We start from the raw sequence: 26,746 nt of genomic DNA on the forward strand, positions 1-26,746 counted from the left end.
CCTTTAAGAAATACTGGAGAGAGGCAGGCTATTTTTATTCTACATTTTCGCCAGATTTAAAGCTTTTGCTGCTCACGCAGGTAACTTAGGGGCTCGCATTTCTGCGGGTACAAGCGCTGGTACATCGAATGGCCTTCCAGATACCGCAAGAACAACAGTACTGTCTTGAGTATGATTGCTAAAGTATTAATGCAAATGAATGAACGTATGAATTATTACAAAAAGTATACATGCGCCATGGGCTAACAGTCACAATGCAATATAGGTATTAATGCACGAAAATGCTTGTAGTGTCGCACTGTGCAAACATGCAGTCGACTGGCTATAGTGATAAAATGCATGGACGAGCATAGCTGTAGTATGACATCGGTAGTTCAGTGGCAAAGTGTGGTAACGGTGAAATGGTGTCTCCGATAGCACGGTGCAACTGAGTGCGTACGCCAGCTTCTAGAGATGAGTCTTTCCGGGGTAGCACTTGAAACGCGGCTTGCATTTGCCGGCCGCGGGCGACCTCGCGGTGACCGTCTGGTTAGGCGAGAAGTAGCGCACCATAGGCTCAGTCCTGGTGAACGCTGGCCAGTCCGCCGACCTGCATTTGTACAGTTAAAACAAAATACAATGCCTGCTACAAAATTTCTTTAACGTAACAAGGTAAAACAAGGTAAGAAAGGTGTTTTTGCCCTCGAGTAAAGCACAAATTTCTCTTATAGCAATAATTTAACGTCTAGCTTATCGCAGGGAAATTTTTTAGCCGTAACACGCCAAACTTTCTGCACAAATTGAGATTTGACGTGTGTCATTGCATCATCTTCTGGATTTTAATTCCTTGCGTCCGCTTTGCTGACAAGCCTTGGTGGACTTCTAAGTAGCAAAGTAGCACTGTGTTAAATTTCGTGGTATACCTGACGTTAGTCTTTTACAGGTATATTTTAAAATATCAGGTAGGTTCAATATACCATAGAACGCGTGTTTTGCATTATTTTTAATTTCTCTTATGTCTACATTCATTATGATTGTCTCAGGTCGTAAATACTGCCCGCTAAATTTTTTTTTTTTTTTTTGCTCCCGAAGAACACGCTGAAAGAGGTACTTTTCCATACACTCCTTGCCGAAACACTGAAGCAATAATGTTCAGCCGAGATGCCATCCTGACATTTTCCAAACCGAAAGTATCACGCTGAAAAGTAATCGTCGGCGCACAATGTACTAGGCAATACAACACACTTCAGTGCTTTCGCCTAGGCTACTGAGCAGCGGAGCTACTACCAAAGCGGTGTTGCCAAATGGTTTTCAGCAAAAATACACAGCCCTAGTCTTGAGCGGTGGCAGAACCTTCTAGCCGACTCGGACCCGCAGCATCAGTTCACGCTGGTACACCGAACCAGAGAATTCCGACGACTACTCCCTCCCCAACCTCTGCCTAACCCACTACCCCTAAATCCCATTTCAGTCAATGCAGTTTCTCAATCAATCAATCAATCAATCAATCAATCAATCAATCAATCAATCAATCAATCAATCAATCAATCAATCAATCAATCAATCAATCATAAAACAGTCTACCGCTTACAGGTGTGACAACACACTGAGGAAGATGCTGTTTGAAACATGAAAATTGATTATTTTTTTATTTTAAAGATGTCGATCACTTCCAACCAATTTGTTGAATTGACCACGCGAACAAGTGTACCGGTCCTCACCCGTTGTCGATGAAGTCGAGTACGGCACCGGCGAAGCCTTTCGCTCCAGGTGGCTCGAGGTAGTCCGCGGCGCCAAAATGAAAGGCAGCGTCGAAGTCGTCGTTGTGCTGTGGCGCCCCTGCGGGCGTAACGGCCTCGTGGTCGACCAGGCCGAACTCGTAGACGTGCACGAGCGCCGTGTCCGACAAATACTCGGCGAAGGCCAGTGCGGGGCAGACATAGAGCGCCTCGTCTAGCAGCGCCCCATAGTGTCGAAACACACGGCCGGCGTCGTTCAGCGACTCGAGGTCCGTGTGCAGGTTTTCGGCCTCCAGGATCTCCTCGCCGAGGGTGAACGTGAAGAGTGCTGAGGCGGTGGTGCGGTGCTGGTCCGGCGTGAAGTGCGCCCACGAGCCGTTCGTCGAGGCGTCAAGGAAGCGTGCGAAAAAGTGCGTCCCTTCGCCCCGGCCGAAGCCCACCAACACTGACAACGGAGTAGGAAGTCGAGGGGCCGCAGCTGCCGCGGGGCCTCTGGGGGTGAGCACCGGCCGCCTCTCGGATGCCAGCAGCTGGAAGGAAAGGTATCAATGGGGAGGGCAGATCCCCTGGCAGAGCCCACACGATGAAATGCAGCCAAGTGCCGAATTCGCTGTAGACTCCGTCACTGTGGCTTCAATTTATTAACACAATTCTCTCTGCTGCTGATGATGGCTTGCTACAGATGTGCCTGCTTCATCTTTTATACACTTACGAACATTAAAAGACCCTGCCCCTTCTCACATGTTCGGACCACATGAATCAAGCTTCCTCATCTCACATTTACGCTCCACTGAGGGACATTGTAAGCCCAGGAAAGATCGACTAACTCTCTCTCTCTTAATAAACCCTTCCCCCGCCTTCCACCCCCCTCCGCCCCTGCGCGTGCCGTTTCCGCCGTGCGCCTACGAATATGCAAGAAGAGGCAAAGAGTGAAACATATACCATAGTGGTAACCAATACGCGTTGCGCTGAGGTGGGGTTACATTGCGAGGCAAGTAAACGCAATGATAACTATAGCCAACCAACCTTGGGGTCGACGGGCACCAACGGGTCGCCATATGTGGGCAGGAAGGGGCTCAGGGTCTGCGCGAAGTAGTCTTCGACGGGGAGGGCCACCAGTGCCGCCGTGTACGCCGCCTGGAGGCAGGCGAGGGCGCGGCGCTCATCCTCCGCCTCGTCAGGCGAGGTGCACAGCTTGGCCACGACCAGCCGCACGTTCTCCGCGTCAGCACACTCGCCCAGGCACGAGAGCGGTGACCCTCCCTGACCACGGGTGCGAATCCCTCTTAGCGCTTTGCTGGGATCACAACTTACGAGGCACTGTTCAGCAGCTGCTGAAGGCGACTCCTCATAGATGTTTTGGGTGCTTTAGCCCTTGTAGTAGCTATAGTGGTATTACTCTGTGCTTGTAATGGCAGTAATGGCCGCGTTCCTTGTTCGAGAAGAAAGAATAACCACTTAATAAAATGAGCCATGGCTCGTTCATCACCGTGAGTTTTCAGTAACCCCCTGCTTGGCGCTGCGCAGCTGCTGCAAAAGGGTTTGCCAAAGAGCGGTCGATTAGCCATGAGCAAATGTTGCCGCCCATTAGGAGATGTTGCGACGAAATGACTGACGCGGCGGCGTTTCGGCCCTAGAATTGTTCCACTGTAGGAGAGGGCGAATGTGGGTATGGAGCCGCTCATTGAAATATTGGTTGCATTGCGGTACTGTCCTATTTTGTCTAAGATCAAGTCACAGGATTACCGTACATAATCATCGCCTTTGTGCTCTCCTGAGGAACCATACGTGCTTTCGCGGCGAAGAATCTCGTAGTCTTGGGAGTTCTCTTCAGTTGTGCAGAACGCCTAAGCACGTTATTAGGAAAAGGAAAGGAGGGTAAGGACACGCAAACTGGTACCGCATGGCTTTTGCAGTGTCAAAACTATTTGACTTTGTGCATCAGACTTACGCCGTTGGCTTCCAATGCAATCATGATGTCGCTGGCTAAGACGGCATAAGAGGGGAAAAATTGTAGGGAACAACTAAGCTCCGCCTTAAGGGTATGATGCGATAGCGTAATGGGCTATTTTTCATATATGTAGAAAGGCAATCCTCTACTTTACATTCTCAGATCCATGGGAGTCCTCATACCCTTCCTTTCGCAGTCGTACAGCGATTAAGCGATGCGCCATAGCCCTCCGATGGCAGACGCTCCCAGCGGCGGGCCTTGTGCGGTCCAGGTTGCTCTTAACGAGTGACCAATGATTCATTTAAGTTCTACCTGCCACGGTGGCCAGGTTGTGATGACGCCGCAATGTCACGTGACCTAGGTTGCCCACTTGCCTCCTAGGTTGCTCTCTGGGGACCACCTAGCATACCCATGCCCGTGATTTTTCGCTCACTACGCCGAAACCGGACTTTCTAGTGAATGGGACATTCAACGCTATCGCGTTAAAATAGCGAGTTTCCTTCAACGCCACTGCAAATCGCAAAGAGCAATTTGCTACCCTCATGTGCAAATATTTAACGCAGGAGTGCACATAATTTGTACATTACATTGATTGTATTTTGTGAACTGTGTTTGACTGTACTGGCTGTTTTATCGTACTGGCCGGCGTTTTATAAATTTTGATGTTGTACCCACTCCTATCTTAGTCCAGCTGGACTGATAGTATGTTCAAATAAATAAATAAATAAATAAAATCAGCTTGGAGGCCGCAAGTGTTACAAGCGTATTTTTGAGTTTGTAGTTGGTTTCTCCCTACCATGATTTCTATCTGTTTCTTCTAGCAAGTGAATGTAGTTGCCTGGGCGTATAGGGGCGGAAAGAAGCTTGACACTACCGGAATAAGTACAGGATAGACGCATGCAATGCGCACTATAGCGCCATCAGCACAAGAGTTGTTATAGAAAGGGAATCTCGACGGAATGTGCTCTCGACGACAACTGTGCTGTATTGCTGACAATGGTAAGCAAAAAATCCTTCATAATAAATTGAAAATCCAGTTCGCAGAAATTTGCCGAGGTCAGTCATTTGCGCGTTAGTTCAAAGACAGAGAAAAGGACGGAAAGGCAGGGAGGTTAACCAGGCGATGCCCAGTTGGCTACCCTACACTTGGGGAGGGGAACAAAGGGGAAAAAAGGAAAAAGAGCGGCAATGAAATGAGTTGTCTAAGTGTCCAGCGACCACTATGTCACGGGAATAGAGGGCGCGCACTGAAAACTTGAAGATTATAGACGGGAATACAACCCCGAGTCCCTTAAGAATCTCAGGAGCGCTTTCACCGCTTTGCTTTGTGAGGAAGGTTGTGTCCAAGGCCCCAGAACGTTGGACTCGGTTAAAGGACGCGAGTCCAAGCGGTACAGAGTAGCAATTAGGAAACCGCGCTGTCGCTCAAAACGAGGGCAGTTCGATGTGACCATAATTGAAAGGAGGTTAAATGCGGGATAGGCGCTGGGTATGCTGCCTGCAGTCGTTTGCATTCTCGGTTGTGAGAGAAGCCTGCAGCATCGACGCACCTGCAGCACGGCTCTTGAGAAGAGTGCGCTCCCCCCGAGCGGCGACAGGATGTGCAGTCCAGCGCTGATGGCCCCGGCGTCCACTCCCCAAAGAACCAGGCTGCGAGGGTCTCCGCCGAACGCGGCCGCGTTCCCCTTGATCCACTGCAGGGCGAGGTGCTGGTCCCACAGGCCTTGGTTGCCTGGGAAGCCGGTGACGTTGGCGTACAGGAAGCCGAACACTCCAAGCCTGCAACACGTAAAAGGCTCATGAGGCACGAACCAGGCGGCCGTTTTTTTTTTGTATCTGAACAGGTGCTCCTTCATCAGCGATAGGTATACATTACACTTACTATGGGGTAAGCAGCATTGGCACTGCCATCCTACGTCGAAACCAAGGTCACCAACGTTGACACTCAGACCAGTGGATGTCATAATTATCATACTGGGTCATGTGCCATCTGTGGTTTAAGATCCAGGTGCGTATGCCCCGGTCATATCAAGTACAATCCGCGAGCTTAAAACTGCAGTTCTGTGCACCTCTGAGCTAGAGGCATAGCAGAAAGTAAGTGAAGTGGTACCACACACCATGAAAATTGTGTTCAAATGTTTGTAGTAACGCTTAGCGCGATATCTCGTTTGTACCTTCGTCACATATTTTGTTATTACTAGCCATAGTTTAGACATGAACACACGCCTCTAAGAAAGTCTTCACGTTTAAGTCCCAGCCAGTATTTTACTCGCATTCCTACCCGCAACTTATTCTTCTGTCACGCAATGGTCTTATGGAATTCCCTACCGGAAAACGTAGCCACATCCGAAAGTAGAAAGGCATTCAGAGAAAGACTAAAGCCTTCGGAACATGGGAGGAACGGGAGGCCCTCCTTGCTTCGCAGGACCCGGACACGTAACTTAGCTGTGTGAACCGGGGTGCCAGTGCTATGGCCCTACGTGGCCTGGACACATGCGCGTAATATGAGGGCTGTGCGGTGGCCCTGAGACCTTGCACGGTCCAAACTAGCTTGCTTAATAAAGTTTTACATCCATAAAGCTTTATGTAACACGTTGTCCCCAGAACAAACTGCAGTTAAAGCATTGTTATCTGCTTTGTATTTTTGTTTGCTGTTTATTTTCTCACTCGACGCATAATGATGATTTTCACTCATTGTTGCTTGTTTTGTTTCCATGTTTTGCTGTAATCATATTTATTTTAACGTGATAGCGTTAAGGCTCCCGTTCTGCAGAAAACCTGGCGACGTCGGCGTCGTCGGTGGTGTCTTGAGGGAAAAATCTCTGGACAAGCAATCTAGGGGGGGGGGGCCACCTAGGTCACGTGACCTTGTGGCGGCATCACAGCGTGCCCACCGCATTGTGAGCAAAACGATCACCGAGGAAGGTGGCAGTTATATTAAAATTGGTCGCGAGAAGTTGTTCGGGAAGAGCAAGCTGTTTCGCACAAGCGCCACAGGTGACAGCACCTGCCATCGCAGAGCAGTAGCACATTGCTCGCTGCACCTCGTTGCACCAATGCCACCGCGTCATACCATTAAAGCGGAGCTTAAATGACCCCTCCAATTTTTTTTTCTTGTTTTATTTGACGTTGCATTTTGCTCGTCCCTTTTTTCCAGAATTTTCCAAGGAAAGCTAAGCATGCTAACCTGTCTCCCCTTACGAAATGTCTTTCGGCCCTTAAAGAAAAAAAATAGATAAAATGAAATTGAGAAGAGAGTAGACCTGTAGCGTGTCGAGGAAACAACTGAGCGTAAAAAAATAGTCTGATAATTGGAACAAAAGGCCGCCACCATCTGGAAGACGAAGTAACGAACGTTAGCTGCTTGGTTTACTAAAATTAATATGAATGAGACCATATTGGACCGCGACGTCATCATTGGCACGCTGCATGTGGTTGTTTTTACAATGGTATTGGAGATGGCGCTACAAGTCTCAATGCGGCATGTGCTGTTTTGTAGTTGCTGCCACAGATGGCGCTGTGATCTCAGGATGGTTAAAACCCTTCAATAAACTAAAAGTAACGACATCCCGTCCCTCCTCCTCCTATGCCGGCGCTCCTTCTCTCGGCTCCTCCCGGGGCGCCGACGGTGGCGGCACCTAGGCCGGGTGAAGCTAGCCACGGCCGGGCTGCGCCGATGCATGCAGTCCGGCCGTGAGCTAGCAGACGCTCGCAACGCGCGCCCTCTGCCGCGCGTGGGTTTTCTGCCTTGCGTTCGCTCGAAATGAGATCATGGCATGGGAGATTAAAAAATTAGTTACTCAAGTAACTGCCCCCAGCAGCGTTGGATACATTTATCGAAACGTTATGTACTGCGATCGATTTGATTTGGTGCAAGCGGTGGAGGTGGCGTGCGCGGCCGAGAATATCCTCAGAGTGTTGTTTCTCAACGCTCGCGCTTTGGCGAGCAGTGGACCGCTCGCTCGAGTCAACTGTTTGCATTTTCTGCCTTCTATTGAGCCGCAATGCAATCATAGTATGGAAATCATTGTAAAAAATTATAGGTATACTCAAACAACGGCCCCGACCTATGCTGCACAGCTTTATCGGCACTCTTTTAACTGCGATCGCTTTGATTGCGGTGCACACGGTGGAAATAGCATGCGCGAGCGAGCTCGCAGCTCAGCAGTGAACACCCTCGGAATATTGTTTTTCGACCGGCGTCTTTTGCCCAATCTTAATCAAAAATTAACTCCACCAATAGGAAGTGGTACGACGTACGAATAGACGTGCGGCCTAGGTTTTATATGAATGGATGGCAGTGTAATGCTGCCATAATATATTCTTCTCTCAAAAGCGCGTTTGCTCGTGCAATCGGCTCTGCGTAGGTTCCTACTACCCTCAGTTGTAAATTTTTTTTAGTGGAGGAAACCTCAGCGGTTATTTCGGAGTTACTATATATCTCGGACACTTGGCAGGCTAACGTTAAAAGGAACCGACTGACGGTAGTCTCGTACTGTTTGTTTTCTAAATACCTAGGTGAATACGATGCCGTAGTTGCGCACTGTAACACGATTGAGACGAGAAGAATTCTGATGTAAGGTTAATTGTTTGGGTTGAGTAACAGCAATAAAAAGAAGTTTTTAACCGCTGCATCGCGCGCAACTACAGCGCTGCACGACCCACTAGAATGCTGTTTGTTTAAGTGATTGTCATCTTTGGTCAGCAGACGCAATAATGCCTTATAAGAGGACACTGTCTTTAATCGTGTAATTGCCATGCATAATGCGCAGCAGTCTGGACTGGCGCAGTTCATTAATCGCTTTCGGTCGAAGCAGCGCGAAAAAAGTTCGAGCTGAAAAACAAAAACTCGAATTCACTCAGTCCAGTTCGAAGGAAGACATTGTTCGTTTAGAAAGTTGCTTCACGCGAAAATTGAAAACACAAAAAAAAATGTATGCAACTATGTTTGACGGAGGTCCTTGCATGCATTCTCAAGTATTATCCAAGCAGATATCGAGTATTCAAGGGATAGTCTGGTTGCTATGCCTGGACACAGTAGCGACCGATTTTGGTATATATGAACTCTGCCAGAACAAATACGGTCAGCAGTGCGCGCAGCATGAATGCTAGTCCTGCACGGCGAGCAGCATGAACAGCGGGGGCTTCAGCAGCAAGTACCGCTCCTTTGGTATCGAGTTCGTGAGCGAAGGAGTACGACTGCAGCAAAACAAATACATCCAGCGATGCGCGCAACATGAAAGCTAGACTTGCACCGCGAGCAGCGTAAACAGCAGAGTTAAAACAAAATGAAGCTAAAGTTCTGAGTCGAGCCCGCGAACGAGTCCGACTTCAACCATGAATACGCCACGTAACGCGCGCTACATCAAAGCTATGCCTGCAGAGCCTAGCAGAGCCAGCAGCGTGAACGGCGGGGCTAAGACAACGAAAAACAAGGCTTTAGTAGCCCGCAAATGAACGAATCCATCTACAATCATGCTAGACGGCATTAAGTGCGAAGAAAGTCTGCAGTCGCTCGCGCTTGACACCAAATCCTTCGAGAAAAAAAAAAAAAGAAACGCGACTGACGGCTAAAGAGCGGCACTCGCATCGTAAAGACGGGGATCCAGCTCATTATCAATGCTTTTCCGGCCGATCCAATGCAGCCAAACCTTTCGGCGAGCCGCATTGCTTTTTGTGGACGGAATGACGAAAAATCTTTCCCACTGCCTCCTCGGCTGTTACACCCGCAAGCGCAAAAAAAGCTCGGCGTCGCCGAAGCGCGTAGACACCATCAAAGCTGGCAAAACGCTCCCGCCAAGACTGTGTTGCAAAAGGAAACGAAGCCCCGGCAATGGCGCCGGCGTCTGCTGCGGAGCCAATAAGCGCGCGCTAACACGTGACCACGGCGCCTCAGCCAATGAGAGGTTCGATTATCCGGCGGCGCGCTAGGAGAGGAGGAGTGTCGGAAAGTTCAAAGCTTTTCGCTACTTTTGTTTCGTTGAGGGGCTTTAAGGGTGGTGGGAGACCTCACGAAATCTCGAAACGTGATGAGTTGGAGCTAACCATGGAGTTTTTTCCTTCCTCTAAGGAGCTAACGCTCTTAAAATGAAACTGAATTCAGAAGCTGGACCCCTTCTTTTTCTCCACAGCGGCAGGCAACTGAGCTGCTCACAATGAGTTTGCAATGCATGTTTGCAATCGCGTGATTCAGAAACTTGGTGGTAGGCGCTGTGGTGGCTTTCAGTTGTAACGATTCACTGTTCGGGGCTTGGCTATAAGAGCGACGATCTTTTTCCCGAGGCCTTTCAAAGCGCTTGTTTCGCTTCTTGGTCCTACTGTTCGTCCCGTGTTGCTCTACCATCCGCCATCTCCACAGCGAATGCGAGCGCAGCCCACCTGTAGTTGGGCACGGCGACAACGCAGTCGCAGCGCACAGCCATCAGAGCCCCATCGTACTGGCGCAGCCTGTTGGAGCCGTGCGTGAAGTGCCCTCCGTGCAGGAGCACCACCACGGGCCGTAGCTTGGCCGGGCTTAGGCTGGGCGTCCATAGGTTTACGTGCAGGCAGTCTTCAGTCCAGTCGGCGCTCGCTATGCCTCGCTGCCGCTCGTGCGCGCGCAGCCACTGAGGAGGGCACGGTGGTGCCTGCGCTCACAGAGTGCCATTGAGGACGACACATGCGATGTTAGGAAGGTAGGTGAGGTTTGACGTGCCGAAGCTGCACATGTATGGGTTATGAAATACGCTGCACTGGAGTGTTTCTAGGACTCTAACGCATAAGCTGACATAATCGTAGAACACAAGGCCGATTTTGCAGGCTGCTGCCACCGAAATGCGGCCGGTGCGGCATGTGTACAGCCCTGCGGTCCTGGGTTCGTCCCCATTTAATTCGGAAGGGGGGGTGCGAACATTGTTCCCCGAGCGGGAAATATTCCGTGGGCAAACCACAGTGGTCCTCATTTTCTTTCGCTGTTAAAGGTTGATAAACTTTATGCGTAGATTAGAGTGTTCCTTTGAATCACCACCTCCAAGAGTCTTACATAACCGTACCCTTGATCCTGGAAGTTAGGTATAGCGAACTCCATCAGAAACGCTGCACTGAACCGCGGCGGTACGCAATATATTTTTATTTATTTTCTTTGGCCTACTCAGTTACTTTCTTACACGGCGCAGGGATGCACATGAAATTTTTGCGAAAAAGAAAAGGCACCATCTAGCAGGGAATGCTTAAAAATATCTCGAAACCAGCGCTGCCAAAAACAGCTGGTGGTTCACATTTCATACTAAATCAAACGCAGGCGTTATGTAGGATGGAAACTGCAATTGTTTTTTAAAAAAGAGAAGCCAAACTTAGTAGAAGGCTCTTTGTTGCAAGCGTCAACTGCACATGTGTCTGGGGCTTTCCTTAATGCTGGTATACAACTGAATTCATAGATGTCATCTCAGCTACGTGTAGTTTTCAGAGCCAGTGTCGGCTCAGATCAGCGAAATGAGCACATATGAACTAGAGCCATAGAACTAACTTTCTGCATTTTGACGCAATAAAAAATTTCACAGGGACATCTTATTGCTTTCTATGTTGGCAATACAGCAATACAGCATCAGCAATACAGCATTAGAAGCTTTTGAGGCCTTTAACGGGAATGATGTAACTTCCCTCTAGCCAATGAGAAAATTTTATGACCGACAGCTCATTTTTCTCCCGATGAGGCATTTTATGCTCTCGCACTAAAAACAAGTTTTTCATACAAAGTACAATAAAGTATCCAAACTGTGAACCACTCGAAAACAAGTGCTGTAGTATTCAGTGAAAGATCTGCACGAATTCAGTGACAAATGATGGCTGTTGTTACCCCTCACGCTAATCCGCATGCAAGAACGGCTGCCCTGTCGCACCAACCAACCGTGTTGGCTACGTGGCTGTCGCAATCGCCTGCTCAGCAAGCCCGTTTTTGACGGGTTGGCACTGGCTGCGGCTGCCGCGGAATACAAAAGCTGAGGCTTCGTTGCAGGATTTCAAGCCCTAAGTGCTAGAAATCAGCCCGAAGCCCTCCACTACGGTACACCTCACACCCCGCAGTCTTGCTTTACCACGTAAAACGGAATCAGACAATTTCTCGTACTCGATTCACTTTTCAGAAGTGGAAAAACGAAGCTCACCTTGAAGGTGGCCCTGAGCTCCCCCTGCCACGGGCGTATGGGAGTGGGTCTCTGGAAGCGGGCGGCTCCTAGCGGCGGCTCGGCATATGGAACTCCGTAGAAGGCGAGGACGCTGCTGTTACCCGCGTCTACCCACAGTCCGCGCAAGCTGCCGCTGCTCGTCACCACCGAATGGCTCAGTTCCGCTGAGCGACGCTGCCCGCGCGCTTGTCCTCCGCGCCGCCCCAGGTACAGGATCCAGAGAGCCAGGGCAGCGGCCGTAGTGCAGCACACCACCATGCCTGCGGGGTGTAAACTTCCAACGCTTGCATCGCCGATTTGGCAGAGCGCCATCGTTACTAAGCCATCGGCAGTCCTTATCATTAAAATGAGTTCACTCGGTAAATACTGACAATGCTGAGGACAATGTTTCTCGAGTGCCCAATGGTGATGACCAATGTGCCCATTCAGCTTAAAATTACATCCTAACTCTACCGTCTACGCTATCCCGCGTATGCCGGTGTCTGTGCAGAAACGCACAGGTGCACCAGTACGATATGTCTCTTCGTCTAGCTGTGCTTGCCTTTTATACAAGAGTACTTGTGTGCAACCTGAACATCGCGAAACGGGCCAACACCCCCGATACAGCCTGAGCTTCCATACATAGGCTTCAGGGCGAGCCTACCATTTCAGGTCTAAGCTCTCCTGGGTAAAAGAGGAGCGTTAATGTTTCTGCAACAGCAGATAGCAGTCTAGAAGATGGCATGAACGTGTGTGCGGAGCTGTGGGAAGAGAGCCGAAAAAACTGGAAACTCCACCGAAGGTTCCACCAGACGGTATGCTCTTTGCCTTTTCTGCAACGAAATGTGAACAAAAATTGGAAGAGAGCCAGTAGGTGCGTTGCTGACCACCTTTAGGTTTCACGATAAGCATCGGAACAGGTCACATTAAATGGATTAGACAATCACACAGGTTTTCCCTGAACACCTGGTCACCAACATCGACATCCTCAAGGAAGAACCAATGCAGCCTGGGCAGCGTGCACTTACATCCGTATTCGAGGATTTGTGTCCACGCCTTGTCCTTCTTCTCCTCGTCACAGACCTCGGTCGTTTCTTGCTGGCCGCTTAGGCTAGACTCCTCATGCACGGTGTACATGCCATACGAGCCGGAAGGTGGTCGCCTGCTGGCCAGACTAGAGTCCGAACGCGTCCTCATGACTGCCGTCTTCTTCTTCTTCTGCGTGTCTTCGTCTTCTTCTGCCCCTTCGTGGCCGACACGCGCTCAGCAACCGATTAGGAGACACCTAAATCGGTGGCGCTCAGAACTGCTGCTCGGGTTTCACGGTGCCGTCTGACCGTGGAAGCTTTCAGGGTTGATGCCTTTATTGTGTATGTAACAATGTTGCATGTTCGCTCTACTTTCATTTAAAATTTCGTCAATGAAGAATGTGCACTGGGCGCGACGCGAATCTTGTAATAAAGCTTGTAGCAGCTGCTTTGCAGAGGGCGCACCGTATGCCGCAGGTCACGCATTCAAAAATGTCGCACCAGATGGCTGTGAATTTGGGCTGTATAACTCGTATCAGGGTGTAGTATTTTCAGTCTTATGTGAAAATACTGAAAGATATCTGTAGGATTCGACGCGCTGCCGCCTCTTTTTGTACACGTGTTGCGAACATTCCGCGAGAAGGCAGTGGCATAGGCTGTGCTTCCCGTTTTGTTTTCTTTTAGTGCGCGCTGTTAGAAGGGGAGGAGTAGTTCGAGCCTCTCCGTTAGTTCTTGCGTTTTCCCTTGCCACTCCAGACAGTGGAGCTTTCTGCATGCCGGCATCGACATTGGGCCCATCTCCTCCGGCTTCCCGGAATCCTATCTCCTGGGGGGAGCGGCTATAAACAAGGGAGAGAGGTCAGGGTTTCGTCGCGTTACGCGAAGTGCTATGCGCTAGGCCAGCACGTTAGAAAGTATCCGATAGCCCCCGACGTCTAGCGTGCATCCAGTCCACTTAGCAGTGGATTGCGCAACCGCGTAGGGAGGAATTTTGGGATGAGGGAAAAACTCTGACATCAGTTCTCAGCTTTCCTATTCGTTAAAAATGATTTCAGGCGGGAAGCTGCAGTTATCACAATTTATTTTTTCATGTGGAAAGGGGCGCGGGCATATCGGTGTGCACGCGCGGAGGGATCCGCGCCTGAGGGCTTTTGTCTGTAACTACCCTCAGCTGTCTGGCCGAGCGCGGAGGCAGCGGCCGTTGAGAGCTAGTGCAAGGCGCGCCAGCTCGACTGTTGCGACGCGGTGTCCCTAGCCTCTGAGCAGGTGGTCGGCTAGGCCAGCCGCGGATTGTTGTGACCGTACTGAATCTTGTATCCATCTATAAATAGCCGGCATAAAAGTTCTTCGTTTCTGCATAAATCGCTTTGCCTGCAAGTCATTTCACCGAGAAGCCCTTCAAGCGGTGCATCCAGTTTATGGAAACCACCGGACCAACACCACTAGCGACTTTACTATATCTATAACGGCTGCAGAGCTACCATAGTACTTCATAAAGTCAAAATTAAAATTACAATAAGCAAGGGTGTCAGGCAGGGAGACACGATCTCGCCAATGCTATTCACCGCCTGTTTACAGGAGATGTTCCAAGGCCTGGATTGGGAACAGTTGAGGAAAATAGTTAATGGAGAATACATAAGTAATTTGCGATTCGCTGATGTCATTGCCTTGCTAAGTCACTCAGGAAATGAGCTGCAAAGAATGATCAATGAGTTAGACTTCAGAGCACAATGGTATGTCTTAAAATTAACATGCAGAAGACCAAAGCAATGTTCAGCAGTCTCGCAAGGGAGCAGCAGTTCACAATTGGTAGAGAGGTGCTGGAGGCAAGGGATTAGGTGTGCTTAGGGAAGGTAGTGGCCACTGATCCGGATCATGAAGGGAAATTAACTATAAGAATAGGAATGAGGTGGAGCGCATATGGCAGGTTCTCTCAGATTATGAACAGCAGTTAGCAGTATCTCTCGAGAGAAAAGTATACAACAGCTGTATCTTACTGATACTCACCTATGGGGCACAAACGTGGAGGCTAACGAAGAGGGTCCAGCTTAAGTTAAAGACAACGCAGCAAGCTATGAAAAAAAAATGATAGACGTAACGTTAAGAGACAAGAAGTATTGATTGATGACATCTCAGTCGCAATCAAGAGAAAGAAATGGGCTTGGGCAGGGCATGCAAGGCGAAGGCAAGATAACTGCTGGTCTTTAAGGGTAACGGAGTGGATTCCAGCAGAAGGCAAGCGTAGCAGGTAGCGCCAGAAAGTTAGGTGGGCTGATTGGCCGCAAGTTGCAAAGGACAGGGTTAATTGGAGAGACATGGGAGAGGCCTATGCCCTGCAGTGGGCGTAGTCAGGCTGCTGATGATGGTGAAATCGGTCGACCGGCCACTTATGCGGGCACTCCCCACCCACCACACCTGAAACACATTCTGGAGGTTAAAGTGAGGAAATTGTTGGAGATGGGGATTCGGAGTCACTTCTGCTGCTGCTAGCTGCTTGACGGAACCGCGGTCAAGTCGACGCCCGTTCCCACCGCCAGGACAGGAGTGCCGTCGAGAGAAGGAGTTGGGAGATGCGATAAAGATTACGAGTTGGTGTATTTATATTTTTACAAGCGTAAGAGCAAAGGCACAAAAGGACAGAAGCACAAAAGGAAAGTTATCTATAAGAATTGATGATTTTTCCTCTGGTCGAGAAGCCGAATGCGTGAATATATTCGCTCATTTCCTCCCTGAATTCATTCCACCAATTCACATAATTCTGCTTCACTTCGAGCGAGAGCTGGAGTTGCACATATTTTATAATAATCGGCGAAGCAAAGTGATGAATTAGTGTTTTTCACCGCAGCTATTTGCTGCACCAGTGCCATAAGACAGGGAATTTTATTATTCCTCGCTGGCTTTACTAGAGGACTTCCTCTCAAATGAAACTAGTAGATGATAGCACATTTTTAGATGCAATGCGAGCAGAAAAGCCGCGGACCATCGGTGCTCGAAAGAATTAATGGTCTCCAAATCTCTGCCATGCAACCGCATGGCCGTTAACAGTGGGATGATGAGCATTTAATTTACTTGGGACTAATATACTCGAGATGTTGTTCTCGAGAATGTTCTTGACAGAGAACGTGTTCCTGAATGTTACATTTAGAACAGACTGCTCACCGAACAACATGCGATGCTTCAAAGCGCAGAAATGAATTTATTATTACAGAGAACTTAAAACGACTGTTAGCTGCAATAAACTCTTCATATTAAGCAACTTTTCAGATCAGCTATGACTTCCTCAAAACCGAAATATTCCCATAATCGATGCGTGGCCGAGAGGCATCTTGGGTGGTGGTGGTGGCGAAAAACTTATATTTAGGAAGATGACTGGGAGACCTGTGCTTTTGGATGGTTGCCTTAGTTCAGGGCTGCAAGAGCTCATGTTCGAATGTCTGAAACATTTTACAATAGCTGCTGCTTTCTTGCGAGAGCGTGCGATTAGGCGTTTCTGATCCCTCAGGCTAGAGTGTGACAGAGCAAGTTTTCATGAAGAGGTGGTGGGTGGCATGGGTGGTTGCCGGGAGGGGGTTTGAAGAATACCAATTGGACTGGTACAGAGTCGGTTGGGCGCTGCTGCATGACGTGAAGTGTGAGGGATATTGTGCACGAAAGAAGGGATACTCGTGGTGGACGGGAAGGTGTTCGTCGGCAGTGGCGCCACGAAGTTGTCTCCGTTCTGAATAGGAATTAGTGAGCTGGTAAAAATGTTCTGTGCTGGGGTCTTTTGTGTTTTAGGAAGCGCGAGTAGGCACGCCTTTGCTTTGCTGAATTATTTATTACTGGGGGTTGCAGAACTCCCTCCTGTTCCACGCTGAAGGTGTGAGCTCTAGCCTCAAAGAACGAAGCCCACACGCTGCGTCATATTTCGTTACAGGGATATTGAAAGGGATTCCGTGCAACCGTTGCCTCAGGGTATTGAAACCTGGATTGCCACTCCGTCTTCCATGTGACATAGCGCGTCGTCAAGCAACATTACTGTTCCGTCTATGGCTCGGCGTTGCCTTCACAAATAAGTATGCTTTCCGGATTTGCGATGGCCGACAGCCCTTCTTGTGTACACTGTGTTTTCGAAGAGACAATCAGTCATCTCCTGTGCGAGTGTCCTGTCTTTGTGAACGAAAGATGCAAACTGCGTTGTGCTCTGGACAGCCTTGATCCTCGGCCTTCACAGAGGCCAAGATCCTCGGTCCGTGGCCACAACAGTCGACTGCCGTCAAGGCTTACAAGGCACTGTTTTGTTTTTTGCGAGAGACTGCCTTGATTGACAGATTGTGACTTTGTTTCCCGTTCCTACTCTCTTCCCTCTTTAATCCCCTCATTCCCTTCCCCAGTGCAGGGTAGCAAACCTGAAACTTTTCTGGTTAACATTCCTGCATACCCTCCCTCTCTGTATCTATCTATCTATTACTCGGGGGCAGGGTGGGTAGTGTCGCTATCAGTGGTGAGCGCCAGCCTTCGCGATGTACTGCACGGTCGACGCGGAGCACCTAACAAGATTGAAAACATAAGATGGAAGCGGTATGAAATAGGTGTTTGGTGTGAGTGAATCCACGTGGGCAGCCATATATCATGTACCGCTTTGAGAGCTTATTTCTGTCAAATCCTCCCATTCCCATATCGGTGCGTTTTCATTTTGCCGTTCTCAGATGCTAACGCCCGTTTCGCTATAAACACAGCATTGCGCCCTCTAGACCCTGCAGACCGCATGCTATGCCCCGCCGCTATGCTTCATGCTGCGCTGTCTGGAAGCTTTTGGTGATCCAGAATAAACCGGTTTCTTTAGTACTCCCTGTGGGTGCGCCACTCATCGGGAGAAACCATGGCTCGCGGATCCGTTCTGTAGATGGTCTAGCCTTCAACAGTGAGGAAACGAAATTTGGCGACCAGCGGCAAAGGCCACCGGCGAAGTTGCCAAGTGTGTGAGCGCTTAATAAGATGAATAACACATTTAGAAAACGGGTGAAGAGCGCCGGTTGGCGCCGTGAATCAACATAGCAGCTGGAATGCGTAGTCCACGAACACAAAAAGGAAACCGCTAGCGAAACGTGACGAGGACATCATTCGTCAGCGAGCTTTTATCAAAATAAGAAAATTTGTCGCATTTAATTTCATAACTCTTTATGAGCTTTAAGAGCAGCTTACAACGCGGAATTTAAATGAGCCGTCGCTTAATAAATATAGTTACATGGACTACAACTACAGAAGCAGTTCTCTGTACGATGCCTTCTTACTCAAGCCATGTCAGTTTGAAACAAAGCCGTAAAGAAGCACTCTTACAGAATGGCTGTAATTTCTGATAAGGTGTCGAGAGTTCACTTCCTAATTTTCTCTTCAAAGCAAAGAACGTAAGCAAGCGCGATGCAATATCTGCGAACTTCACAATCTGTTCTGTATTCACTAGCAACATGCGGAGCCCAAAAAAAATAAGCACAAGTCACACTGAGACCTTATCTCGCTACAAAAAGTGACTGCGCTATGGTAATAAATTGGCTGAAGTAAGCAATGTACACATCCAGAAGACATATAAGAAATGTGGCCACTTTATATTGAATACTGGTAAAATTTTATTCATTCTACCACAGAGAACACTTTCATAGTTTATGGGGGTCTATTCTTGTAGTAACGCTCAAAGGGCTAGAAGCAGTTGTCGCTTTCTAGCACCAGCGTGCCAGCCCTAGCAGTCAGAGCTGTGACCCCCAACCCGCGGTGCGGTGAGTCGCAACCACGGCGGGTTCGGGCCAGAGGGGACAAACACGAGTATGCTACTCGGAGGAGCGTTTATTGCTCCCGAGCAATACAATGCAGCAGCAACAATACAACCGCCGTAACGAGCGAGGATGTTCCGCTCGCGTACGGGGGTGAAAAACACAAAGGAAAGAACGCACGCAAAAATGTGGGGGAAGAAGGTTCCGCTCACCTCGCGTGGTTCCTCGCTCACGGCCCGCGGCGGTCAAGTCACACACGGTGGCCGGGCGATAAGGGCAGCGGTCTCCGTGGCAGATCTCTGATCCGTGCGTGTGCACGGCTCCCGCCAGAAGACGAGCGAGCCTCGGGAGAATCGCGTCTCCTCCCGGGCTGTGGAGAGGAGGTCTCTCCGTTGTAAGAGGGGAAAGAGGGAAAGTCTCCGCGGCGGGGAGCGAAAGGAAGCGGGGGTGGCGAGAGTGCCCTCCCTCGCAAAACCTCCCGAACGGCGCGCGCATAGCATCGCGTGATAATTACGCGCGGCCGTTACAATGGGGCAGGGGATTCATGTGTATCCCCACATCCCCCCCTCCTTAAAACTGCCCTACGGCCGAGAAGTGACCGCGTTCACACAAAGGGTGTACCGAGTGGGGCCGGCGGAACGCCGTTTAATTTTAAAACCAATTAAGAAAAGATTCAGCTCACAGCCAGCAGTGCCGTCGTCGAAGGCCGTGGACGCCAGGGCAGGAAGGCAGTGTAGACGACCGCCATGGACGACCGTGGAGCCCAGGGTTGAAGGGGGTCGATGACCGTAGGTCCCGTGAGTCGGCCAGGGCAGCTTTGCCGGGACGCGCGGGCGGCAGGCAGGCTCAGGGCAATTACGCACCTTGTCGTCCCGTTGCACAGCGTACAGCAGGCCCCCACTCAGCTAGATGAACCGCTTGCTCTTGGCTCGCCCTCTTTTCCTCTCGTTGGGGGGTGACAAAGGCGCGCCGACCCATTTTCCCTCTGCCGCAGAGGACTTGCGAGGCGGGCCCAGCAGGGCACCAAGCTTTTCTTGCGGGCGAAGCCGCTGCCGCGGGGACAGGGGGACTCCAAGGCGGCCTCTCTGCTGCAGTTTTCGCCATGGTAGACACAGGCCCCAGTTTCTCCGAATTCTCGTTCGCTCGTCCCGCGGCCGACCGGAAGCTGTTCTTCTTCTGCGCAACTTGGTGGCGACAGCGGGCTCTTAACTCCGGAATGCGGCCGCCTTCCAAACGGCCTGGCTCTCGGTGTTCGAAGAAGCAACGGTCGTTGCGGCGTCCGCTGGCTCTCCTCCGGGCATGCTGTGAAGGCTGGCCTGCGGCTGCAAGGCTGTCTTTTCTTTCTAGTTACTTTCCAGATTTACACTTTCTTTTTTTTTTTTTTGTTTGAGCTAGTCTAACCCCTCTCGGTCCTTTCCGACGAGAAAGCGTGTGCTTGCTCCGGAAGCCGTGGTGCGAAATATGGAAGGGTGTTCCGTCCATATTAAGCTGGAGAAATTACTCCCTGCGCGTTGGTCAGAGTTGTTTCTGCCGTGGGCGCAAGTTGTAACGAGGCGCCGGGCTCTGTTGTCGAGCCTTGCGTCTCGGTGCGGCTGCCTGCTGGCGGGGGAGGGTGTTCTCCACAGGCCACTCATTCCCTTTGGCACACGTCGCACGAGCGGGCGTAGCGTATCGCATCCCGCTTCATGCCAGGCCAGGTAGCGAGGCGGCACAACTTGAGGTAAGTCTTAGGGCCACTCGCATGCCCAGCGATGCACGTGTCGTGAAAGTAGCGTAAAAGTGCTCCTCTCAACGTGCGTGCAATCACCACCTTGAAGGACTCGTGTGTATCCCTCTCGGAGGGGATATATCTCAGCAGGATGCCATCGGAGTCGAGCAGATAGGAATCCATCGCGCTCACAGCATTACCAGCTGTGTTCGAGCGCCCCGCACGGACAACAATACCAGTTGCCTCTATGTGCGCCGCGGCCGCGCCGCCCGGCTCCCTGAGCCCGTCGAACACTTTTCGACAAAATGGATCCTCCCGCTGTGCCTCCGATAGCTCCCTTCTGCTGAAAACGCTCACCACGGAACTGACGCCTTCCAAGTGGTTCACGCTTTCGCCCTGGGAAGGCGGGGTGTCCCTTCCCTCGGGGCGTTGTGTGAGCTGCGCGGCAGTCGCGCTGCTCTGGCTGTCGGGCGCGGCGGAGTGGGCAGTGTTGTTACTTCCCAAGCCGTCAACGGGCGCGCGCGAAAGTGCGTCCGCCACCACGTTGTTCTTGCCCGTCCTGCAGCGCACGGTAAAGTCGTAACGCTGCAGGAGTAGCGCCCATCGCGCTAGGCGTCCGGACGGCTCGCCTAGGCGTCTCAGCCAAATGAGTGCCGTGACCAGGATGTTGCTGCTGAGAAGCCGTATTGGACAACCACAGCAGGGACTGGATGTCAATCCCGCTCGCCGCCATGGCTAGTCTGTGTGTCGGCAGTCGCTCACACAGACACTCGGTTTGTCACACCTCTGGCCCCACGTTGGGCGCCAAGAATATGGGGGTCTATTCTTGTAGTAACGCTCAAAGGGCTAGAAGCAGTTGTCGCTTTCTAGCACCAGCGTGCCAGCCCTAGCAGTCAGAGCTGTGACCCCCAACCCGCGGTGCGGTGAGTCGCAACCACGGCGGGTTCGGGCCAGAGGGGACAAACACGAGTATGCTACTCGGAGGAGCGTTTATTGCTCCCGAGCAATACAATGCAGCAGCAACAATACAACCGCCGTAACGAGCGAGGATGTTCCGCTCGCGTACGGGGGTGAAAAACACAAAGGAAAGAACGCACGCAAAAATGTGGGGGAAGAAGGTTCCGCTCACCTCGCGTGGTTCCTCGCTCACGGCCCGCGGCGGTCAAGTCACACACGGTGGCCGGGCGATAAGGGCAGCGGTCTCCGTGGCAGATCTCTGATCCGTGCGTGTGCACGGCTCCCGCCAGAAGACGAGCGAGCCTCGGGAGAATCGCGTCTCCTCCCGGGCTGTGGAGAGGAGGTCTCTCCGTTGTAAGAGGGGAAAGAGGGAAAGTCTCCGCGGCGGGGAGCGAAAGGAAGCGGGGGTGGCGAGAGTGCCCTCCCTCGCAAAACCTCCCGAACGGCGCGCGCATAGCATCGCGTGATAATTACGCGCGGCCGTTACAATGGGGCAGGGGATTCATGTGTATCCCCACAAGTTACGGATTTCATGAAATTATCATGGTTTCCCGATTTCACTATGGAAAGTTCCCGTGTTTCGGCTTCCTGCTGGTTATACCGAGATTTCCCCTGGCGCCATCTGTCACCAGTTTCATCATTTATGCCGACATTTCAAAGCGCGCGGCTTGAATTCTCCCCAACGCAGCCGTTCTGCTATGCAGTGTCTGCTAGGATAAATGCATCTGTATGTCAAAAATAGCTGCAATGAAGCAATGCTAGGTCAGAAATGTTTACACGCTTTTTCTCTTTAGGTCGGTTTTTCTTCAGATCATAAAAATGGAATAGTTTAGATGGGACGAGACGAGAATGGTCGAACAATTAAGTAGCTCAACCTGATTAAGGTTCCGCGTTTTGCATAGTTTGGCCGAGAAGGAGTGTAGTGGAAGGCGGAGCTTATCCTAAGCTGAGTTTTATAAGGGGTCATCTTAAGTTGTATCCAAAGTTTATCACCTCCAGCAAACTGTTCCAAAAAAATTCAGGGGGCACTTTGACTGTCTAAAGTGCGTAGAGGCGAAAGCGTTTTCCGAACCATTTTCGCTGCTTGTGTGGCACTGGTGGCGTCACATATAATTGAGTACTAATTACTAAGTGATGACAAATCACTAATTAATGGTTAATTACTGATTAATGCCTGAATACTAATTAACTGCTAATCAATGACGCTTAAGCTTCGCCTTTAGGAGTGGAACGCGACAGCGAGTTGTAGCGCTGCCAGGGAGTCCACGGAACGCCACCACCCGTTCGGCGCGATGCCTTGCCCTTTGAACGCAACGCTTTTTGAGGAAAGGAAATGGCGCAGTAATTCTCTGTCATCTCGGTGTACACCTGAACCGCACCGCAGAGGAAGGAAGGAAGTGGGAGTGAAAGAAGACAAAGAGGGCCCGTAATGAAAATTGTATTTGAGGAAAGGAAATTACGCAGTAACTTTCTCACATATCTCGGTGAACACCAGTCGAAATGGGGGCACTTTTTTGACCTAAAGTATGGTCACTGATGTGCGGTTACGATGTTAAGCTTCGCCTCTAAGAATGGAACGGGACAGCGTCTTGCAACGCTACCAGGGAGTCCATAGAACGCCATTGCCCATTCGGTTCTACGCCTCGCTCGTCGGTAAATTGGTTTTTGAGGAAAGGAAATGTATCTGTCTCTCATATCTCGGTGGACACCTAAACCTCGCCGGAAGGGAAGGGAGGAGGATGGGAGTGAGCGAAGACACCGTATTCACTTGACGCGCCTTTGTTCATTCCAAACCATCGGCCTGGCATGGCGTAGGGTCTGTGACGTCGCGAAAAAACAAAAAACGGTTCACCAGCTGCCTTAAAAAGAGGTGCCCTAGCCCTAGCCCCCCATCTTTTACCCTCCGGAACAGGTTCGTTCTGCTACAACGTTCCCATTCGGACGCCCATATGAAAACTGCAAAAATCCTGTGTAGCTTCTGAACGTTCACACGCGAGCAATGCAAAACCTGCATCACATACCAGAGTTTGCTAATAAAAAAAAGATTGCAGACTGTAGCTCTGGCGAAAATTGAAAGGCTGGTGCCTTTCCATTTCCCAGCTCGGTCACGTGCGTCTTTAATTTGCTCTTTCCAATAGTCCTCGCTATCGCGATAAGCATCGAGCGGAACGCCCAAATACTTGCCCGGGGTCGTCGCCCACGGTACGTTGGCGAAATGGCCGGCTGGGATGGCCACCATCCATGCCAGAGGCCAAGGCACTTGGACCAGTTAACCCCGCTACCTGTGATTGCGCACCGTGTGCCAAGTGAAGCTGCGGCGATTGCTGCCGGAGTTTGTGGTATCCACAGAAGAGCTCTCTGGTGGAACTTTTGGTTACTACAAAGAGATTGTAGCAAGCGTTCGGTTTCTTTCGGCACGTTTTTCCACCGATTATTTGTGGAAAAGCAAAAGGAAAAAGTTGTACAATGATCTTTGTGATATTGTTTTCCCAGAGCCCATGTACAGGGCCTTGTACAGTGGAGGCCCGGGAGGGGATGTTTTAAAAATTGTGAAGAAAATGCAGGTGCCACCAGGAGTAAAGACTTTCTTTTTTAAGTTACATACCGGGACGTTACCAGTTAAAAAAGTTTCTAGAGGGAAAGGATTTCTTTTTACCGTGGGGATCGAACTGCTTAATTTGTAAACAGCCTGAAACAATAGACCATGTTTTTTTTGCACTGCTGGGAAGGGGTTTATTTTTGGGACGTGTTACAAAGGACCATAAAGAAAGAGCTACCACTTGACGCGCACGGAATTCGCTATTTAAGCACTGGTAATGAGGATGGGGTACCTTTTGATCTCATAATGCTCTTGGGCCTCCACTGTATATGGCGCTCCAGAATGGCAGGCTACCATTGTGACAAAGACGCACGACCGGCCCGAATTTATTTTTGGGAAAGTATGGACTGGTTTCTTGCAATCCAAAAAGCAGCTGCAGAGCCTCCCGAGTGGCTCTCAAGACTAGAGCCGTTGTGTATGTTGCGGGAATTTTAAGCTGACGAAGTCAGTCTCGTGCTGGCTGACCACGACAGTGTTGTATGTATATAGCGTTATGTGTATTTTTGTTGTGCAATGTCATGAGCCAAAGACAGGCAATAAAGAAAAAAAAACAAAGCCTGGCATGGCGTAGTGGATAGCATTCTCGTCTCGCACGCCGAAGACCGGGGTTCGATTCCCGAGGTCGACGAATTTGCTACTAGTTTTTATTTATTTATATGGCCTGACTAGAAATGTTAATTAGGCTGATTGGGTAATTAAGCAATTAACTAAGCTCATTTCCGCTTACTTGGAGCATCACTATACGATCCCTTCAATTGGTTGCATGGTTACTAGCCTTAAGTACAATTGGCCCCGTTTGAAATTCGCGCACTGTGACGTCACGGCCGTTTCGACCAATTGAAAAGCGTGACATTTCTGTCGACAACTGCTGCTTACAACGATGACACATTAAAGGCTTTCGCCTTAATATAGCAGAAGGAATTTTTCTGGTCTTGCAAAGTATACATTCTCGTAGGTTTTATTTTTTCTTGATGCAATGAAATACTTTTTGAAGGAAATTCCTCTTCTGCGAACTGATAGCCATCTAAAGCCGCACTGCCTAAAAACACATATAAATAGTGTCATTTTTTACGTGGCCAAATAATTTGCGCCGCTGCGGGAATTAGAGATTTGTGATATCAAAAGGCACTGTATTATAACCTAACAGCAGCGATGTTTTGAAATGAAGATGAATCATTCGCAATACATATTCAGTCTTCGCGCTCTGCTTGCACTGATGTAACGCGTCTTGCCTACACCTGTTACCGTGACTCAATAGCGGAGTCGCCATGTGTTGAGTGCGCAACCACGAGCTGCGCTAGTGGGTGTTCGGTAGCCCAGTTTTCCAGCGGTGCGAAATGCAAAATGCTAGGCGAGTCGCCCTCATTTAGTGCACTGCCGGTTAGCATTTGGCAGTTAGTAAACTGAACAAAAAGGTGTTGCTTATCCTACGGTGGTCCACAAACACTGAAAGCCAGTTGCTGAGAATGATTAGATCTAAGGTCGTTTCTCTCTTTCCAAGACCAGGTGGTCTCGTGGCGCACCCGCAACCGAGAGTCTGTTAGCTGCCAGCTTTCGACATAATGTCAGATTACTTCAATTATCACTCAAGCACGTAGTGGGACATGCAACGCTGCTGAGGAGAGTATAAGCAAAAACCCCGAAAACATTAATTTTGCATCAGGCCTCGGTGCGTGGCTTTCAAGAGTGGTTGATGCGGATGCTGTAGTGATGGGGCGTTTCCAGTATGAGCACGAATACCCGAAGAATTCAATAAATTCCCGTAAATGTGGCATTCATAGAAAAAACAGTTCGCCGGGACGCTTTACGGGGTCAAGACACCATTTTTCAGACTCCAAGTTGTTCATTGCATGTTGTTCGCTATACATCTCGGAATAACTGTGCAAAATGAAAGCTCATTTGGTACAGCGAGTAATTTGGAATTGAATTCTTAAAGGTTCTCCTGAATCGTGTGGCGGTCAAGCAACACTGGCGTGCTTACGGTTCGTGACGACACAGACTGAGAGCCACGTGCTTGCTCGCGTCTGAACAGCGCGTAGTGAGCATAGGGGAGTGAGTTGTTCGTTGTTCAGGCTTGGGCTGTAGTGGGAGGAAGGGGGAAGTTGGAGGCAGATGAAGGCAACACAGGTCTGTGCCCTTCCCTGTTCTATCTAGCTTCTTCCCGGTCTCGGCGACTTCATCGCAATGTGCCACGGCCGCGTTCTGCTCCGCACCGATCGTGCGCGCGGCAGTTTTGCAGCAGACGACAGCTCTGTCAGTTCATGATGTCACTCAGGCTGCTTCAATATGGCCGTTGCAGCCAAGGGGAAGGGCTTAGAGCCGATAACTTCAAATTACAGATTCTGTCTCAAATGCGCGTGTAGAGCCTTGCTTCTTTTTATTTTGCGTACTTATTTTTTAAGTACGCATATATACCGTCATAAGATCATTACCATAATACCGTCCCAAGATGCAACGCAAGATCACGTGTTGGTGGTAGACCGTGTCATGACCCCTTTATCCCCGCTTTAAGGGTATGACGCAATAGCGTAATTGGTTAATTGCCATATATGCCGAAGGTCATTTTGTACTTCGCATTCATGGATCCGTGTGAGACCTCATACCACCTCTGGCTCAGTGGTGCGCCGTTTAAATCATTCACCACTGCCCTGCGGTGGCAGGTGCTCCCACCGGTGGGGCTTGTTACCTCATTGCGAGTGCCAGTCATTAATCTGACTGCCACCTGCTCACGATGGGCAGTTTTCTCACTACCCGGTGGGAGGGCAGGTTGTGATGACGCCGCAACGTCACGTGACCTAGTTGGACCGCCGGCCTCCTAGGTTCCTCTCTGGGGACCAGCTGCCAGAACGACGCTCATGATTTTTCGCTCACCGTGGCGACGCCGACAGTGCGGACAT

The 26,746-nt window shown here is 50.1% G+C and overlaps 1 pseudogene across 1 annotated transcript; it reads right to left on the minus strand.

The window, feature by feature from the left end:
• Positions 1–447: 447 nt before the first annotated feature.
• Positions 448–26,746, minus strand: LOC149342260 (uncharacterized; annotated as a pseudogene). Its single transcript, XR_016283313.1, has 7 exons — positions 26,721–26,746; positions 15,915–15,947; positions 11,811–12,091; positions 10,048–10,295; positions 2,745–2,981; positions 1,701–2,248; positions 448–589 (listed from the first exon to the last, which is right to left on the minus strand). The product of XR_016283313.1 is annotated as an uncharacterized LOC149342260 (transcript).

This window comes from Amblyomma mixtum, chromosome 5 (assembly GCF_055824585.1).
Source record: "Amblyomma mixtum isolate Tamu chromosome 5, ASM5582458v1, whole genome shotgun sequence".
Classification (NCBI taxonomy): Eukaryota; Metazoa; Arthropoda; class Arachnida; order Ixodida; family Ixodidae; genus Amblyomma; species Amblyomma mixtum.